We start from the raw sequence: 11,595 nt of genomic DNA, 5'->3' as shown, positions 1-11,595 counted from the left end.
GCAGCTATTTAGCATTACTGGTTAAGAGCTGGTAGAAGCAGCTATTTAGCATTACTGGTTAAGAGCTAGTAGAAGCAGCTATTTAGCATTACTGGTTAAGAGCTAGTAGAAGCAGTTATTTAGCATTACTGGTTAAGAGCTAGTAAGAGCAGTTATTTAGCATTACTGGTTAAGGGCTAGTAAGAGCAGCTATTTAGCATTACTGGTTAAGAGCTAGTAAGAGCAGTTATTTAGCATTACTGGTTAAGGGCTAGTAAGAGCAGCTATTTAGCATTACTGGTTAAGAGCTAGTAGAAGCAGCTATTTAGCATTACTAGTTAAGAGCTAGTAGAAGCAGCTATTTACTAGTTAAGAGCTAGTAGAAGCAGCTATTTAGCATTACTGGTTAAGAGCTAGTAGAAGCAGCTATTTAGCATTACTGGTTAAGAGCTAGTAGAAGCAGCTATTTACTAGTTAAGAGCTAGTAGAAGCAGCTATTTACTAGTTAAGAGCTAGTAGAAGCAGCTATTTAGCATTACTGGTTAAGAGCTAGTAGAAGCAGCTATTTACTAGTTAAGAGCTAGTAGAAGCAGTTATTTAGCATTACTGGTTAAGAGCTAGTAAGAGCAGCTATTTAGCATTACTAGTTAAGAGCTAGTAGAAGCAGCTATTTAGCATTACTGGTTAAGAGCTAGTAGAAGCAGCTATTTAGCATTACTGGTTAAGAGCTAGTAAGAGCAGCTATTTAGCATTACTGGTTAAGAGCTAGTAGAAGCAGCTATTTAGCATTACTGGTTAAGAGCTAGTAGGAGCAGCTATTTAGCATTAATGGTTAAGAGCTAGTAGGAGCAGCTATTTAGCATTACTGGTTAAGAGCTATTTGCCCACCCTGTTAGAAAATGTAGCATAGACCAGCATGGCCTGGTCACCAGCAAAACCAGCATATGTTGTGTTTTGGATGTTGGTATTCTGGTCAACTAGCATTACCACCCTGGGTGACCAGCTATTTAGCATGACTAAATAAGAGATATTAGCCCAGGCAGCAGCTAATTAGCATTACTAGTTAAGAGCTAGTAGCCTAGGCAGTAGCTAATTAGCATTGCTAGTTAAGAGTTATTAGCCTAGGCAGCAGCTATTTAGCATTACTATTTAACAGCTATAGCCTAGGCAGCAGCTAATTAGCATTAAGAGTGATTAGCTTACATAGCAGCTGAATAGCATTACTCCTTATGAGCTAGCCTAGGCAGCAGCTAATTAGCATTACTGGTTAAGAGCTAGTGGCCTACCCTGCCAGAAAAAGTGGCATAGACCAGCATGGCCTGTTGTGTTTGGGATGTTGGTATGCTGGTCAACTAGTATGACCATGCTGGGTGACCAGCTAAACCAGCACCAGACCAGCACAAACCAGTTTAGACCAGTATTTTGGAATTTATGCTGGTCTGTGCTCTTTTTTTCAGCAAGGTAGTCAGCAGCTATTTAGCGTTACTCTTTCAGAGCACTCTTTAAAAAGATGGCTCTTCAAGGGTTCTTTAGTAAAGACAGTGGTTCTATACACAATCACGAACACTCAAAGAACCATTTGCATGCATGAAGGGTTCTCTGTGTGGTGAAATGGTTCTTCACATTGATGGAGAATGTCTTCTACAGGGTTCTATATAGCACCAAAAAGTTTCTTCTATTCGTACAAACTTGACATTGTAAAAATAGCAGAACCCTTTTTGGTACTATATAGAACCCTGTATAAGACATTCGGCATCAATCTGAAGAACTATTTCACCATGCAAAGAACCATTTAAGCATGAAATGGTTCTACATTCTTAAAAAAGATGGTTAAGGGTTCTTTAGTAAAGAAAATGGTTCTATATAGAACCAAGAACCCTTTGCATGATTAAAGGGTTCTTTGCATGGTGAAAAGTTTCTTCAGACTAATGGAGAATGTGCTGTATATGGTTCTACATAGAATCTTTTTGAAAATGGTTCTATATAGCACCAAAAAGGGTTCTTCTATTGTTGTAGGCTTGATATCGTAAAAATAGCAGAACCTTTTTTGGTGCTACATAGAACGATACACAACACATTCTCCATCAGTCTGAAGAATGACTTCACATGCAATGAGTGTTCATGGTTGTATATGGAACCATTGTCGTAACTGAAGAACCCTTGAAGGACCATCTTTTTAAAAGTGTTCTAAGGCAGTTTTTTGAACATTGGTCATTGTTTATTGCTTATGAACTGGACTCTACGTGTAAATGACAGAGTCTCATCAGCATGTTCCGCTGTCTGTGCTTCTAATGAGGCTGGGAAAGTCTCAGCTTTCAGAGGAGGAATCTTTAGTGTGACCTCATCTCTGGGTCAGCCTGTCGTGTTCTCCAGCTCCACCGTCTCTGAGCCGTCCCGGCAGGGTGGGTCTGTTTACCGGACGGTGTGAGCGCCGTGCGAGGCCGTCCACAGGCAGGGAGAACGCTGAAAGATGAAAGCATGACTGAGGCTGCTGCTCACTTCATCTGAGCTGTGTGTGTCACTCCATTCTCATCATCTGTCACTCGGCCAGGTGAGAGAGACGGGTTAAAAGAGGGGCTGTGACACGAAACCTCACGGATCCTGTTTAGTTCATTTAACAGTGTTCTGTGTGTGTGTGTGTGTGTGTGTGTGTGTGTGTGTGTGTGTGTGTGTTTGTTTTTGTGATTTTCAGGACAATAAAACAGTCCTGAAGTTTTATTAAAACCATAAAAAACTAATAACTGCAAAAAAAAAAAAACTCAAATATGAATGCAAATTTGATGGTTAGGATGAATATTAAATAGGTACTTATACTTATGCTCTCATATATAATACATATGGGACATATTATTACATATGGCTACTTAGATATATATAATACATATGAGTATTATTACTGTTACATATAGCATATAAGTACATGCATATATACTATATAGGGCATATTTTTATTACACATAGGTACTAACATTTATAATAAACATGAGACATATTACATATAGGTACTTACAAATGTAAATATATATGGGACATATATTATTACATATACAATATATGGGACATTATTTTATTATATATAGGTACTAACATATATGTAATACACATGGGGCATATATTATTACATACAGACACTTACATATTACATACAATACATTTGGGGCATATATTATTACATATAGATATTTACATATGCAATATAGGGGACATATTTTTATCACATATAAACATATATATATATATATATATATATATATATATATACACACATATGAGACATTATTATTACATATAGGGACTTCCATATATATACAATACATGTGGGACATATTATTACATATAAGTACTTACATATGTAATGTAAGGCACATATTATGATATATAGATACTAACATGTATATTATATATATGATACCTTATTACATATAGAGAGTTGCATATATGTAATACATACAGGACATATTATTACCACATATAGGTATGCATAATACACATGAGAGGTATACATATAGAGACTTACATATATAATATGCATAGGACATGATTATTACATATGGAGACTTTATATTTATATATAAGACAGTATTATTATATGTAGGTACTTACATATGTAATAAACATAGGATACATATACATCCAAAATGATAACTTTACATGAGAAGGCAAAAACTTGGTTATAATGTAAGTTATTGTAAAGAGACTTACACTAACATTTAAAGTAATTTTAGAGCATTTCTATTGGTCCATTTACGGTGAAAACTTCCCACAGTATAAAGGGCGGCTGCTGGGCTCTTATGATGCACAAAATGTACAGAATACATTTAGTTTTTTGGACAGCAACAATATAGAGACACAGAGATATAGATACTTACATATATATACACCTCACGTCCTGACAAGGAGCAAACCCAAGCCTGTGCGTGTGTGAGAGTGTGTGAGGGATCCACTTTGATATGCTGTCCTGTACTGAGCGTATACATCAGGGCGATGAGCAGGAACTTGTTGGCCCCTTGATGGTTTGTTTATTAATCACGGGGCTTGTGTGATACGTCTCTCATCACCCTAACAGCTATAATTAAGCTTTAAAGAGAACGCGAGGCTTGATGTGTCTGAGTCTCATCTGTGTTTTGTGTTTCATCTCTCTTCGCCCTTCCCTTTTGATGTGAAGGCAACGTGTCTGCAACCCAGAGAAGAAATGGTAGAGGACATCTGGTCCAGGTCAGCTGCGGGACTGTGAAGGACAGCGTGACACCCAAATACCTACCGCCTACGCCGAACTTTACTTTTCCTGCACATTATCCTCACATCTGCCCAACAGAACTACATTCATCTTAGCATCTATTAAACTTCTCCGATCAACGAATTTATATGCAACATAAAAAGACGTTGCCCATAAACGTCTTGGGAACGCTGCATTCTACCGATGCATGGTCATTTTTCCCCAAAGGCTAGGATTTTCCAGTTTCAGTGAGCGTTCCGGTGCGACTGTATTTCTTTCAGAAGCTTTGCTATCCAGGCGTGAACTGCACTGTCTTTTTAGAAACTAAAATAAATCCCTACGGACGAATCCGACGTCTTCTGTGAGTATTTATCTGTTTCTCCATGTTATAAAAGCGTTATTGTCTTTGTTAGCAGGGCTGTTAGCCATCCACCGAGGCCTTGAGTCTGTCCACCAATCAGAGGCTGTGTTCCTGACGTGCAACGCTAACAACACTACGCTCAACCTAAGAGGCTTAACTCTGTCTTTGTTTTCTATAACCGTATGAAAGAAGCGCCTTGCTAATCAGACCTGTTTGAGAACTGTCTGGGCGTGGCCTAATATTCTAATGAGCTTGCCTGATTGACAGCCCTCAGTCCAACACTCCCCGTCTGCTACGTCACTGAAACAATGTTGAATTCAGAGGAGAAATGAATGAAATGGGCCAAATGAGCTAGCAAGATATCGCAGTTATGCTTGCTAGCTTAGCTTTCGCTTGGTGGTTAGCTTTTGCTCTGTATGTTTACCCAGACTGAACAGAGAGAGATCGAAGGGGGAACCCAGGTTTGTTAAGGAATATCAGCCATGTGTTTGGTATGGAGCGCTGCTGATGACATATAAACGAAAATAATGCATGGCAACGACTTAGTAAGGCATGGAAACAAGATAATTAAGTCGTGGCCACCACTTTGTAATGCATGGAAACGAGTTCCTAATGCATGGCCACTACTTAATGAGGCATGCCTTACTAAGTGGTGGCCATGACTTAATTATCTCATTCCCATGCCTTACCAATTGGTGGCCATCACTTAATTATTTCATTCCCACGCCTTACTAAGTCGTGGCCACGCATTATTTTTATTTATATGGGATGTCAGCGGCAGGGCTCCGTAGATTGGTAAGTGTACTGCTTGCAGACCCAAGATTAGGACCACCTGGTTTACTCCAAAAGGAGAGAATTTTGGTGAAATACATGAACCATTTATTAGGTATTGGAAAATTATTCTTAGGACATTCTTTGTACATTTGTATATTTACACTCTCTGGGCCTTTAAAGGTGATAGATGCTAGCTTAGCTTTTGCTTGGTGGTCAGCTTCTTCTCTGTAAGTTTCTCACACTAAACTGACAAAGAATGTAGGGGTAACACAGCTTTGTTACAGTGAAGCGTAGACTAAACCTAATACTATGCTTAAAACCTGGTTCTATTCCTAACCCTGAGGCCTCGTCAATGCAAGCTTTGAAATCTCCACAAGCAAATTTACATTTATTTCAGTGGAAACTGCTGTGATCAAAGGTTTTGAGTGGAGTTCAACCCCAACACACGAATTTCATCAAACAGTAGCACAGCTGCTTGGCTGTGTTGACCTCTGAAGGGGCGGGGTTTCGTGTAGCAGCACTGAAGATCCAAAACTGTGGAAGCGCTAAGCTTAGCCGTGTCTAGGCTTAAAGAGAATTAACTCCAGATAGAGCACCTTAGAGGACTATCTAAATAAACCGTGACTGAAAAATGTTTTGCACAAAGCTTTGATGATCAGTCAATAAGAGAGGGCTCATAACTAGTCCCTAGACAGAAACAGTTTGATTGGCTATTAGACTTGGACAACAGGTCAGTTTGTCTGAATTACTGGCACCCTTTAGCCAAAAAAGGTTGTAAAAATCATTTTTAATCAGCTTGATATTACACTAGAAATGAAACCTTTACTTTAAGCAAAGTTGGTTGTTAAGTCTTATCCTATGACGCTGGATGAGAGGGAGAATTATAATAATAGCAATAATAATTCACTTTACCTAAATAGTACCTACAGTGAAAATGCAGCTTAAAGAATACAGAGAAATGAAAGAGAGTAAAAGATAAAATAATAAAATAGAGAAATTCAATACAAAATGCAACAGTCAAATGCAAAGTCAGAAAAGTAATAAATATAGTAAAAAATGCAACAATTTACAGTAACAGTTACTGGAATGCCAAAGTCAAGTCTAAGTAAAAGTATGGAGGAAAAAGCTTGTTAAATGGTGATGAAATAAGTTTCTGATGTTTTTTATTTAAATCAACAATAGAGGGAGCCTGATGAATATTTATTGGTAAAGGGCTCACGATCTTTGGTGCACTCAATGATTTTACAGTACGAATTGGAGAGAAGTTTATCAAAATACATTTGAAGGAATGTTAGTCAATTGCTCAAAATCTCTCAAACAATTTTAAAATCTCTCAAACAACCTGAGAATTTCAAAATCTCTCAAAATGTCTCACAATTTCTCAAATAATTGCACAATCTTTATTGCACAACCACATTAAATCATCTCAAAATCTTTCGAAATCTCCCAAAATGTCTCAATGTGAGAATATCTCATAATCTCTTAAATCACTTGAAATCACTTGAAATTTCTTAGTCACTCCAACAATCCTTCAATCTCCCAAACTCTCTTGAGCAATCTTATAAACAATCTCTACATATCTCACAATCTCTCTATCTCAAAATTTCTTCAAATCTCTTAATGTGTAACTAATTCTCTCACAGTCTCTCAAACTACCTCAAAATCTTTTGAAATGTCTGAAAATAACCTAAACAATCAGACAAATCACTCAGAATAACAATTGCCACCCTCAAACAATTGCCAATAATCTAATAAAAGATCTCAAACAATCTCAAATTATCTCAGAATTTCTTAAAATCTCTCAAAATCTCAATGTGAAGTCACAGAGGGTCCAGGTTGGCTGGTGGACCCGTCTCACACCTCTGCGTTCCCGCCCGTGTGTCAGCGAGGGGAAATGGAAGATCAAGGGCAGAGATGCAGGGCGTGTTTACATTTTTCTGTGATGTCCCACTCCACGTCTCTCATCTGCCTGAATGAGTGAGCGAGGGATGAAGTGGAAGAGGAGTGCAGGGCACTCTGGCACAGAGCGTGACCTTTCCGCAGGGTGACGGGGCTAATTCTGCTCAAGTCTGCAGCCTTTCTACATTTACTCACTGTCAGGATGCAAAACACACAATTATGTTATGACATTACAAACCTCAGTTCCGAAAAAGTTGAGAAATTAAATTGAAAACAGTACAAAAACATGATATTTTATGTTTTACACTACCTTTTTTTGGGTAATATATAATAATTCTTAAAAGCTGGGACAGGAGCATGTTTACCACTATGTCACATGACCTTTCCTTTTAACAACATTTAATACTCATTTGAAGATACTAAATGATCCTGTTCTGCAAGTGGAAATATATTGTTTTTTGTCTGTTCTGCAAGTTTTCAGCTGCTCATCTGTACAATGTCATAATGCACCAAATGTTTTTGATAAAAGACAGGCAGGTCAGTGGAGTACCTACACTCCATGATTACGCAGCCATGCTGTTGTAACACGTGCAGAATGTTTCTTGGTGTTGTCATGTTGCAATAAGCAGGACGTCCCTGAACAAGACATAGATGTGCAAGTTACCCACTAATACTCCCCCACACCATGACAGTTGCTGGATTTTGAACTTTACACTGGTAACAATCTGGATGGTCTGAAAAGTTGACTCGTCAGACCACAATACACTTTTTCACTCAGCATCAGTCCATTTCAGATGAGCGTCGGCCCAGAGAAGCCGGCGGTGTTTCTGCATATTGTTGATATACAGCTTCTGCTGTGCATAGTACAGTCTTAACTTGCATTTGTGAATACAGCGACGCAGAGCGATTTATGAAAGTATTCCCAAGCTCATGACATGATCCATCACAGAAGCATGCTGGCTTTTAATGCAGCACCATCTGAGGGGTTGAAGGTCGCATTCCCTTGTGCTTTTTGGCCTTGTACTTTATGCACAGAGATTTCTCCGGATTCCATGATGTTATTACACTGTTTAAGGAAGAAATACCTTAAATCTTTGCAATCGCTTGTTAAGGAATTGTTCTTAAACCGTTGGATTATTTGCAGCATGTTTTTGACAAAGTGGCAAGCCTCAAACACAAGCATAATTGAACCACCTTTATATATTTTTTGAACATTTCACAACAGTCTTAGTCTTAAATTGTCCAATCCCGACTTTTTAATGTGTTGCAGAATGAGCACATATTTACAAAAAACAATGAAGCTGATAATATAAGACTTTACATATCTTACTGTTTTTGCTTCACGGGTTCAAGTGAATTTACAAATCACTGCTTTTTAATTTTATTTGCATCTTACATACTCTCCCAACATTTCTTGAGCTAAGGTTGACTTTGATGTACACTTGACTGTTACGTACAAACAACACATAGTTCAGTGGTAGTTATTCTTGATAATAATGGTTCCTATCAGCTCCTTATCATGGGCTGATGCTATGCTAATATACCTAAAACGCTGAACGTCTGTCAAAGTCCCTGTGGAATGACCTGGGCGCATGAGCCCAGGTGAAAAAGGTGGAATATGAGCCGTGAGAAGAGTGCGAGTGCTGCTGAAATGTCTTTTCCCCTGCTTTATGCTATCAGAGAGATGCAGCTAAGGAGGTGTGAAGTGATTGGAAACACACCTGTTTACTTTGGAAGGTGCGACAGAGCAGGCTGACAGCCAATGGACTGTCAGCTCCCAAGGCAATCCACCAATCGACCGAGTGATACAGGCACATGACAGTGAGTTACGTTCACTCTTCATAGATCAGATGAGGCTGGTTGCATCAGGTAACGTAACCCAAACCAGAGATCTACACTGTTATCAGGGCTTCAAAAGATCGCTTCAAAAGATCCAGTCCCCCCAGTGGATCCAGGCCATGTCTGTAAACATTAACACTTACATCATTCATCGATACATATAGCCCAAAGACACGTGTCTATCAAAACAAAGATGACGTTTCCTAATTGCCTGAGACAGGAGGATCTTTGGTAACTGGGGATTTGCCGGTACTTGAGGCCTGTCCATCTCTTCTGATCATCATATTGATAACAGAGAATGTGTTCACTATGGAAATGTCCAGAGTTTGATGTGTTTGGGGCTCTTTTTCCACAACATCCTGGCAATATGCTAAAGAACAGACAACTAAGCTTAGTCTAGTATCAGTACCAGTTAGCACCTATGTATTTAGCGTAAGCCTGGATAAGGTACAATGCTATCAACAGGCATTGGGACGGCCAGGTCCACCTTGGAAAATCATTGTTGCCCCTCAGCTTGTGTTTTCCTTCTGTCAGTTTGTCACAGAGTGTCTTGTCTTGTTGTCATGGGGGTGCTTACACTAGACGACAAGGTCGAGTATCAGCTAAGAATAAGAACTCAAACTCCCAGATCTCCTCAGATCACATGACACAAACAGAGCTGAACTTACTGGACCTGTTTGTGCTTTTATGCGTAGCGAGCCGTCTCACACTACAGGATTCATGAACGTTTCGAGTTGTAAATATCAAAGATGTCTGATCATATCAGACGGTCTCTGATCACTTCAGAGTCCGATTAGAGGGCTAAAGATTCACTTGTTTCTCCTCACCCACTAACAGATCATCTGCGCCGTCAGTCACTTCTGATCAAGCTCCCAACCTAGAGAATCGCTTTAGATTGTAAAAATTTGTCGCAAGGGGCAAAACAGGTTTAAAAACATGCAAACAAATCATGTAGTGTAGGTCCAGCCTTAGTTGCATAATGACTATTATTGTATCATTAGGAACTAGTATTCATAGACATGCTTAATATAAAATTAAAGTTTCTATTTACAATTTTTTAAAATCAAAATTTGTGTCTATTGGCTAGAAGATCCCCAGTGATTCCACAGCCATCCATGGCAAGGAGTCCAGGGGAGAAAAACTGACCTTGCTGTCCCCCATCACTTTGTGCAAAGTGGGTGTCTTTTAGCTGACATAATATAACTAGCAGTTAGCTTTCTCCTCCAAGCGTGTTGAGCTGTCAAAAAAATTTGCATTATCAGCAGTTTGAAAAGATGCAGTGCTGCTTTATATGTCTCAGAGGATGCTTGCCTTCACCCTCTCAGCTTGATAGCATCAGGTGATAGGACTAAACCTAGCTAGCAGGTGGGAATGGCCACAACTAAATTGGGGTTCAATTTCAAAAGACTATTGAATTTGGGGGTGAGTTTAGAGGAGGCATACTTTTGTTTGCGGTGTAATCCAGTGGAATTTGCCTCAATCCAGCACTAACAGTTTAACTGGTTGTCCTCAGGCTCACCACAAGACTAAAGTCTCAGAGGAGGTATTTACTAGCCTTCACCCTCCCAGATTGGTGGCATCGTGTGATTGGGGGAGACCTAGCTAGTGGGTGGGAATTAGCCACAAGTAAACCCAGTTAGGCCAAAATCCAAAAAATAAAAGTTGTGTTTCAAGGTGAGCCGAAAAGGAAGGGGGTTGTGAACTCCAGCCTATCTTTTTGGGGGCTGTGTGTCTCTCTCTGGGTGGGTGAGATGGTTCTTCCTCAATCAGGGCAATGCTAGCCAACACAGGCACCTGTTAGGTGATGTAACAGAATTAGCAGTTAGTGTTCTCCTACGACCATCCTCAGCTGTCCAATGATGTTGCATTAGCGGCAGTATGTAATGATGCAATGGCTGGCTTCATGGTGTTGGTAGTCTTGCTGGGACAGACATGATCTCATAACGAGAACTATGAGAAATTTTGGGCTAATCTTGGTGGGAACATAGACTTATTAGGGTGGAACAAACAGAGAGTTAAACTTCTAAACCGATCCAACACCACATGAAGGTGGAGCTCAAAAATGGGGGTGATGGTGCACTGGTCAACACTGTCCAGCGGGCAACAAGCCTGTCACTAGCCCATGGAGGTAGCATAAGTTAGCATGGCTGAAAAGTTCTCCAAAAACTCCAATTGAGCATGTAGATGTGCTACATGTGCAGAAAATAAATATGACCTCGTACAAGAACTAAATAGTTTTGCTAGCTATCAGTGTATTCTGGGCATTAAAAGAGCCAGACTGGGGGAATCTGTGGGTGGGCTTTGGAGCGAAATCCAGCACCAAAGGTTTAACAGATGTGTATCCTGTTATAAGATCACGTACGACCCCACTAGACGATAGTCTTGGAGGTAGTATGTGCTATAGCCTTCATCCTCAAAGCTTGGCATTGTTGCAGTGGAGACCTAGCTAGCAGGTGGGAATGGCCATGACCCAACTGGGGGAAATTTGGGCGAAATATTACCATGCAAATCTGAGCTTTCATACAGT

Source organism: Colossoma macropomum, unplaced genomic scaffold (assembly GCF_904425465.1).
Source record: "Colossoma macropomum unplaced genomic scaffold, Colossoma_macropomum, whole genome shotgun sequence".
NCBI classification, from domain to species: domain Eukaryota; kingdom Metazoa; phylum Chordata; class Actinopteri; order Characiformes; family Serrasalmidae; genus Colossoma; species Colossoma macropomum.
This window is presented reverse-complemented; position numbering follows the sequence as displayed.